Below are 8,822 nucleotides of genomic sequence, written 5' to 3'. Positions count from 1 at the left end.
AATATTCGTCTGGAAACTATTCTAATTACGCACTAAATAGTGGCTCTGAGAGCTGTAGGTAAACCTCTCGAACCCTCGTGACTCCGCCACTTTGAAAAATCTATATCTATATAAAATATCGCAACTCAAAATTTCACGTGAATCCATCGAGAAATGCCACATGTAAGTAATAGAGAACATACGGAAACATTTTTGTAGAGCAGAAACTGAGATTCGCTCCTCTCAGTCGAGTTATTATTAGTAGAAAAAAATGTCGATTGATTTTCAGCAATTGAAAAGAAATTGTAGCTCCGCTAAGTTATCCTATCGCCGCCCATCGCATATCGAAGGAATGATTACAATTATAAAATATGGGCGAGAACTACGGAGTGCGGACCAACGGAGTAAGTCACCAGCAAGCACAAATTTATTTTTAGATTAATTTTTGAAAAATCGTAGTATCCGCTCCGTATTATCCCGTTCGTTTCCTCAAAATTCTAAGTCATTACGACAACCTTTATCATTTTGGTATGAAATTTTCGTTACGTTCCTCTCTTATAGGCGCTTTCGGCATTTTGAATCTCGATGGTTAATGTTTTTGCGTGATGGTAAGGTGTGTTTCGGTGTATTGATAGCTTTATTTTACTGATCTTGTTTAATGCGTATGTTAGTCTAATCAATGGGGAATCAAAAGATCCAAGGTAGGACAGGATTTATTTGTTGACTAGTTGCAACTTCAGACCGATGTATCTATGACAATTATTTTAGCAGAAAATTCATTTGCAAAAGAAGACAAATGCCTCTTAGAAGAAGACAAAATTACGTTATTAAATGTCATAATAAAATAATTTTTGAAGTGACAGGTGTCAAAATTAGCTTCAAAGCGGAAAGCAAAAGCGTTAACATGCGAGGAAGTAATTTTCAGAAACAAAATTATACTTTTTCTAACTAAATATCTCACTATAAAGCCTTAAGTGATGAATTTAACTGTTACACACAAAAGATTATTTTTAAGTTAGGTACTTCAGGATCGTACACGGACGGGAATAAATTAAAATACCAAATCTTCATTGAATAGTCTAAGTATTATTTTTGGATCAACATAAAGATAACAAGTGTGATCAATAAACGTTGATCGTTCGTGGGTGGTCGAACTTTTAATTGTACATTTTATAGGATAACTGACCTCACCTTTTTGTACAGACTCCATCAAATACATCGGAACGGCCAAGGCGCTCACAAATATCCGAACACGCCTTTTTTGTCAAGGCGTTAGATTGCGTGTGTATTTTGACCACCACGCCGCTCCGATATATCTATCTGATAGCGACTGTAGTATATAAATTATTCGACTAGATTTTAGGCGAACTATCCAGAAATTGTGTTCCTTACTTCACCTTTTTTACAAGCTTTTTATTATGCATGGCGTGATCTGGTGTCGGAGGCCAGGACTCACTTTGTGTCGTTGCGTCACCGTAGTAAGTACGGAATTACCGTGACCCATGGATACCTGCAACACCAGAGGTTTTGTTCAGCGTTGCCTGCTTTTAAGTTTTTTTTAATACTACGTCGGTGGCAAACAAGCATACGGCCCAGATAATGTTAAGCAGTCTCCATAGCCTATGTTAGTAAGAAAAAGTGTAAGTGTGTAAGTTGGAGTATATTATGCTCTTTTCTTGAAGCTTTGAAGGTCGTATCGGTCCGGAAATACAGCGGGCGAAAGTTCATTCCGCAGTTTAGCCGTGCGAAGCAAGAAGTTTCTGGAGAAACGTACAGTTGAGGACTGCCAACTGCCAACCATTTAAGTGGTGAAGATGGAAACGTCAATCTGGTGGAAATCTCAAAACTATTGTAGAAATATGACCTTAGCCTAGCAACGAATCGAACCAAAGAGGTAAGTATTATTTAACTATTATAGACATATATCCACGTAACCAGAAAGGCTCAAGTATTACCAAACTATTATAGAAATATTGCATATAAGTCTAAAACAGTGGTTTGTAAACAGCGCAGTGACTCATTTGGATGCGTACGCGCATTCGTATCAGCGTATCCAGCGTGAATAATGAGTTGCCATGCTATACTTACCTACAGTGAGTCACCGAGTTAGGTATTAGAAAACAGTAGTAAAAGGATAGTACCTATTTTAATGAAGGAAGGGTATGACTTTTTGAGCTGATTTTCATTAAAAAAAAACTATTATAGGATTATTATAGGATAGGATTGGGGTTTTCACTTCTTCTGTTTTAAGAGCTTTTCTGAGATCACTTGTCCAAAAAAAAGTTATTTATTTACCATTGAGCTACAAAAATACCATACACGTTCGTAATTCTGTGACTGTGTTGTTCAAACCAAATTGTCAGTAAATAAGAACAAAAAAAAACTATACTCATCCTTTTCTTTTTGTGCTAGTAGGTACTAGTGTAAGACAAAGATAGTATGATTCTCTCTGTCTATGTTTGAAATGAGAGTCCTTTGACAAACTAAGCATATGTCGTAGTACAGAATCAGGAACTCTATCAAAAAAAATTATCCAAATCTGGCGAAATAATCGACAACAAAACAAAAATAGTTTCTAAAAACCAATCGACTTTGACCCGGGTGAATCGAGGTCAAATATTATTATGATCAATTGATCACATAAGATCTGGACGAGATGGGACTTAGGTATAACTATATTGTTGTAATTTATCCGAACAACTAAATATGCCGGATGCCGCATTGACGGAGTCGCCGCCAACAATTACAGTTACGCTGACGACATGGTGCTGCTCGGCCCTTCAATCGACGCAATGAGGAGGCTGATTAAAATATGTGAATCCTATGCTGTGACCCATGGACTCAGGTATAATGTTAAAAAGAGCGAGGTGATGATTTTTAAAGCTGGTAGAAAAAGCTACCCGACTGTACCGCTAGTGACACTCTACGATGTCCCTTTAAACTTTGTCACTAAGTTCAAGTACCTGGGTCACTGGGTAACTGACGACCAGAGTGACGACTTGGATATTGAGCGAGAGCGTAGGTCGTTGGCTGTCCGATGTAATATGTTGGCCCGCAGGTTCGCGAAATGTACTGTACAAGTAAAGACTACACTTTTCAAAGCGTACTGTCAGTCATTCTACACATGCAGCCTGTGGACCAACTATACGCAGAGGGCATACAACGGCCTACGCGTCCAATATAATAACGCGTTCCGGGTGTTGATGGGGTTGCCGCGATTTTGTAGTGCCTCTGGTATGTTTGCGGAGGCAAAAGTTGACAGCTTTGCGGCGATAATGCGCAAGAGGTGCGCTTCACTGATGCGTCGCCTGCGCGGCAGCCCCAACAGCATTCTGGGCGTGTTCATGGAGCGCGAAAATGGCCCCATGCTCAACCGTTGGCAGGGGCTGCATGCACTCGCCGTCTAGTTTTTAGTTTTAGTTTTTAGTTTTAGTTTTTATGCGCTACTAACACTAGTAATAAGATTGAAATGTTTGCTAACCATGTATGGACCTTTTAGTCTGCAATAAATGATTTTTAATTTTTTAATTTTAATTTTTAATATAGCTATCGACATGGCACAGGTACGAGTATGATATAATTATTTCACATAATGATATATTGATGATCATCACTACACACACACTAAAAAACTAAAAAATATATAGTTTAAGTTACCTACATCATAATGTTCTGTGTTTTTTTTTCATTTCTGTATTATTTTAAATTGTGTCTGATAATAAACGTATTTTTATTTTATTTTTATTTATTTATTTATAACAGCTGAAAACGGAAAGAATTTTCCAAATCATTGTTTTCAAAATTTGTACTAAGGTATGTACTTAGAGTCAGACCAAGAAAAGTGCAGAGATTTTGACAGCGTTATTTATACGTCATAATTCTATAGAAGTTTGACTTTTAAAATAAAACCTGGGGCCCGTTTATCAAAAGCTTGTAACTTGTAATACAAGCGGATGTCACTTTTTGACAGCTTTTGTTAGAAAAAGACTTCCACTTGTATTACAAGCTACAAGCTTTTGAGAAACGGGGGCCCCTGCACTGCGTGTGCTGTCAAAATCTGCCGACTTTTCTTGGTTTAACTCTATGGTGGAAGACTGCTAGGCTCAAATGGGACTGGGCCGGTCACGTCTGCCGCATGCATCCAGTGAGATGGGCTAGCATAGCCACCAAATGGCGCGGACCCGGCAGGCCCAGACGGAGATGGCGGGACGACCTAGACACCTTTCTCAACAACTGGCCGGAGGAGGCACTATATCGGGAGTCGTGGAAGACAAGGGGGGAGGCCTATGTCCAGCAGTGGGACACCATAATAGGCTAGTAAAAAAAAACTCTATGGTATGATGCAATATTAATAACAAAACTTCCGTGAGACATAGGCATATTAAACATATTAATAACGGGTTTAAGTCGAAAAACGCTCGACATGTTTCACGGAGTGAGCGTTTTTCTACTTAAAATACGTGAGTGACCCGTTATTAATATGTTTAATATGATGCAATATGTTGCTCTGTTGCTATGCTTACCTAGAGTGACTCATCTGTGGTCAGCTAAACACACTAGTGTATTATGGTTACGCAAGAAAAAGAAACCGGCCAAGTGCGAGTCGGACTCGCGTTTCAAGGGTTCCGTACATTACACAATTTAAACAATGTATTTTTTATGTGAAACGTACGTGAAATGTCTAAAAAACCCGTATGGATTGGATCAAAAAGTAAATAATTAGGTCCGACTCACGCTTGACTGCATATTTCTAATTGGTTTTCCTGTAATCTATAGGTAAAGATCTATTTTGTGTATTTTTTTCAAAATTTTAGACTCGGTAGTTTCGGAGATAAGGGGGGAATGGTAATTGTTTGCCTTTTTTTTTAAATAACTTCTAAACTGTTTATCCTAAAATTGTAAAAAAAATATATTTGAGATTATCACAATGAGCTCTTTCATTTGTTATGTGACACGATATAGTTTATAAAACTTTATTTTTTAATGTTTTCATTGACCCCCCAAAAGTGGCCCCCATGTTTAAAATTAATTTGTTTACGTTACATGTCCGTCTTTGGATCACAAACTTACATATGTACCTATATACCAAATTTCAACTTAATTGGTCCAGTAGTTTCGGAGAAAATAGGCTGTGACAGACGGACAGACAGACAGATGCACGAGTGATCCTATAAGGGTTCCGTTTTTTCCTTTCGAGGTACGGAACCCTAAAAACACTCATTTTGTACACGCTATGCATATTTATTAGTTCCATGCTGAACTTAATTGCAGTGACTCATCTTGCACTAGATTTGGCTAGGATCTAACTCAAATTAAGTGGCAAAAAAGCAGCTTTTAGCACATGTAACTAATTGTTTGCCTGAGTGTTATTGTAATTTAACTAACAGGCTGATTCGAACGTACACTGACATCAGAACGACATCTAACTGATGTCAATCGGTTGTGGTGCATTTCGCCCGTACTTGTCCGTACATGTATTTGCGCGGGCGAGACGCACGACAACTAAATAAGATCATTCACATATCATTCTGATGTCAGTGTACATTCGAATTATCCTGTAAGTACAATAAAAGTTTGAAAAAGGGTTCACGAAGGGTTCCGTACCATTACGCAAAAAAACGGCAAAAAATCACGTTTGTTGTATGGGAGCCCCACTTAAATATTTATTTTATTGTTTTTAGTATTTTTTGTTATAGCGGCAACAGAAATACATCATCTGTGAAAATTTCAAGTGTCTAACTATCACGATTCGTGAGATACAGCCTGGCCACAGACAGGCAGACAGACAGACTTAGTACGGAACCCTAAAAAAGAAAATATAACTTAATTTGCAGTTAAAAAAATACACTTTCCACGAAAATTATGTTGAATAATATAATGATCGGTTGAGCCATACATGAGTTGTTTCCTAAAAATCTTATTTTATTATCTAAACGACGTAGGTGCCGCAAAAATACGCCCCGCCCTTTTGCTTGTGTAAGTATGGCTTTGTTTATTGTATGAAGGTCTGGAACCCGGTAATATGCATGGTGCGACACACACTTGGCCGGTTATTTTTCCTATGTGTCTACACACAAGTCATACTCTGGTTAGCAACTAGGAATAGGTACCCATTTCGCCGTCACATTAGACAGATACAAAAAAGACGTATCTCCATATTCTATTCAAAACACACTTGTCAGTTCTATATTAAAAGCAGTAACAGTGATTCATACTGTCTCGTCAGCGTGGCCTTCATTAAAAGCGGGTATCGGAAATAACATGAGACCAGAAAGTCATAATAATTATGGCGAGGGTGAATCATTAGAAACGAAGGTTAGATTGCTCGTTTTATATGCATTTTGTAGGTATATAGTAATGAAATAAAACTATGAAAACGGATTATATCGCGTATATTGAATTTATAATACATCCCGATGTAAACACAAAAACGTAACATCTTAACGTAGATGGATGAAAATGAAAAAACAATCTTATTTAAGACAAGTAGGATAGATAGATAAACCATTTAGTTTATTGCCTCAATACACTAAAAACGGCCAAGTGCGAGTCGGACTCGCGCACCGAGGGTTCCGTACTTTTTAGTATTTGTTGTTATAGCGGCACCAGAAATACATCATCTGTGAAAATTTCAACTGTCTAGCTATCACGGTTCATGAGATACAGCCTGGTGACAGACGGACAGACAGACGGATAGCGGAGTCTTAGTAATAGGGTCCCGTTTTTACCCTTTGGGTACGGAACCCTAAAAAGAGACAAGAGCAACACTACGTAAGTAACAGCGCAGCGTAACGTAAGTAGGTAAACCGTGAAATTATTTAATACTTGATATGATCCCGATTTTGTTTGCACTTTTGACATTTGTCAGGTAATTACTTACATTCTAGACTATACGGCCGCCACCATTTGGAACTGACATATTCGCTAGCGTGCGCGTAACTTCCTTTCTATGCATCTCGCTCGTACTAGCATATTAGTGCAGATGCGATGTATAGAAAGTGTTACGCAGACGTTAGCGAATATGTCGGTTTGACACTGCTAAGGCAGTCGTGGATGTCATGGTAACGCTACTGTAGTCTATGCAGACATTTCCAAATAGTTGAACTCCCTGAATAACCCTAAAAAACACTTAAAAACAACAAACGAAAGTAATCCCATGAATATGCACGCCCCAATAAAAGTTCGTAATGAAAGCTCGAACTTAAAGCGTTTAAAAGCACCAAAGTGTGCCCAGAATGAGCTTATGCTAATTCTAGAATTAAAGTTCCACTCCGAAGTTTTCCTTTACTTGAAACTATTGTCTTTAAAAACAGCCATTTTCTATCTTATTTAAAAAATGGAGTTACATTTTAGTGCTTAGTTGAAGTAAGTAGCGACGTTGAATGCTTAGAGTTCCACATCAATAAGTATATATTATATTATTATATAGCTATAAAATGAAATAGATGTGCTATTTGAAAACAATTGACCAAGACCTCCAGTATCCGGGGTTAGGTACAAACCAGTGTCTTTTACAAGTTTTTTATTGACTTGGAATATACCTACGTATGGTATGTTCGTACGGGTCAAATCTTGCAACTTAAATTTGACCCACTTCCCGATTTCCGATGAAGATGAAAATTTGCATACATATGTAAGTCGGGTGACAACGCAGTGTTATGGTACCATCGAGCTGATCTGATGATGGAGACACAAGGTGGCCATAGGAACTCTGTGATAAAACAACGAAACCTAATTGTGTTTGGGGTTTTTAGATTTGTCTCGATGAGTATTAGTTGCCTGTGGAAAGAAAAGTACAGTCAGCGATAAAAACTTGTACCGAACATGAAATTTTAGCCAAAAATTTTTGCATTAAATAATACCATTAAACTTGTTCTGTTCTCTAGTTATGTGTAGGTACCTACATGTTTGTATCATTATGTAAGTACCTCCTTTTTTATCACAAGCTTTCCTTACAATTACATAACATGTGATGTGAGCCCTATTATTATAACTTAAGGTTCAATAATACTCGTACCAACTAATATGACGATGACGCTTTATCTACAAAAAGTAAATTGTTACTAGATATATTTTAAATTTTATGGGATTCGTTAGAGCCGATCATGTTGATTTTTTGTGTCAATAAAGGGATCCATTTCAATATTATTAGATTATCAAGTACACTACAGGACAAAAACACAGTTAATGACTAATGGCGCGAAACGTGGGGTCACGGTAGATGGGCAGGACATACAATATGTTGACGAGTACACCTATCTGGGCCAGATAACATCCTTCGATAACAGGCAGTCCAAGGAAATCGATCGACGCATCGAAAACGCCTGGAAGAGCTTCTGGTCCATGAAGGCTTTAATGAAGGGCAATCTTCCACTGGCACTAAAACGCAAACTCGTCGACATGTGTATCCTGCCTATCCTAACCTACGGCGCCCAAACGTGGTCATTAACAGAAGCCCAAAAGTCCCGACTCAAGATTTGCCAGCGAGCAATGGAGCGCAGCATACTCGGAGTCCGTAGAACCGATCGGATAAGGAACACAGAGCTGCGCTCCAAAACTGGTATCGCGGATGTGGGTGTCAAAGCCGCCAAGCTCAAGTGGGATTGGGCGGGACACATCTGTAGGATGCACACGGACAGATGGGCCAAAATAGCGACCGAATGTGCACCACAGATCACCCGAGGCAGAGGCAGGCCAAAAAGGAGATGGCGAGACGACCTGGACTCTTTTTGTGGCGACTGGCGGGAGCATGCACAAAGCCGTGACGAGTGGCGGAAGACAGGGGAGGCCTTTGCCCAGCAGTGGGACACAATATAGGCTATTAAAAAAAAAAATTAAGTACA

Source organism: Cydia strobilella, chromosome 18, assembly GCF_947568885.1.
Source record: "Cydia strobilella chromosome 18, ilCydStro3.1, whole genome shotgun sequence".
NCBI classification, from domain to species: domain Eukaryota; kingdom Metazoa; phylum Arthropoda; class Insecta; order Lepidoptera; family Tortricidae; genus Cydia; species Cydia strobilella.
Note: the sequence above shows the minus strand (reverse complement) of the source record.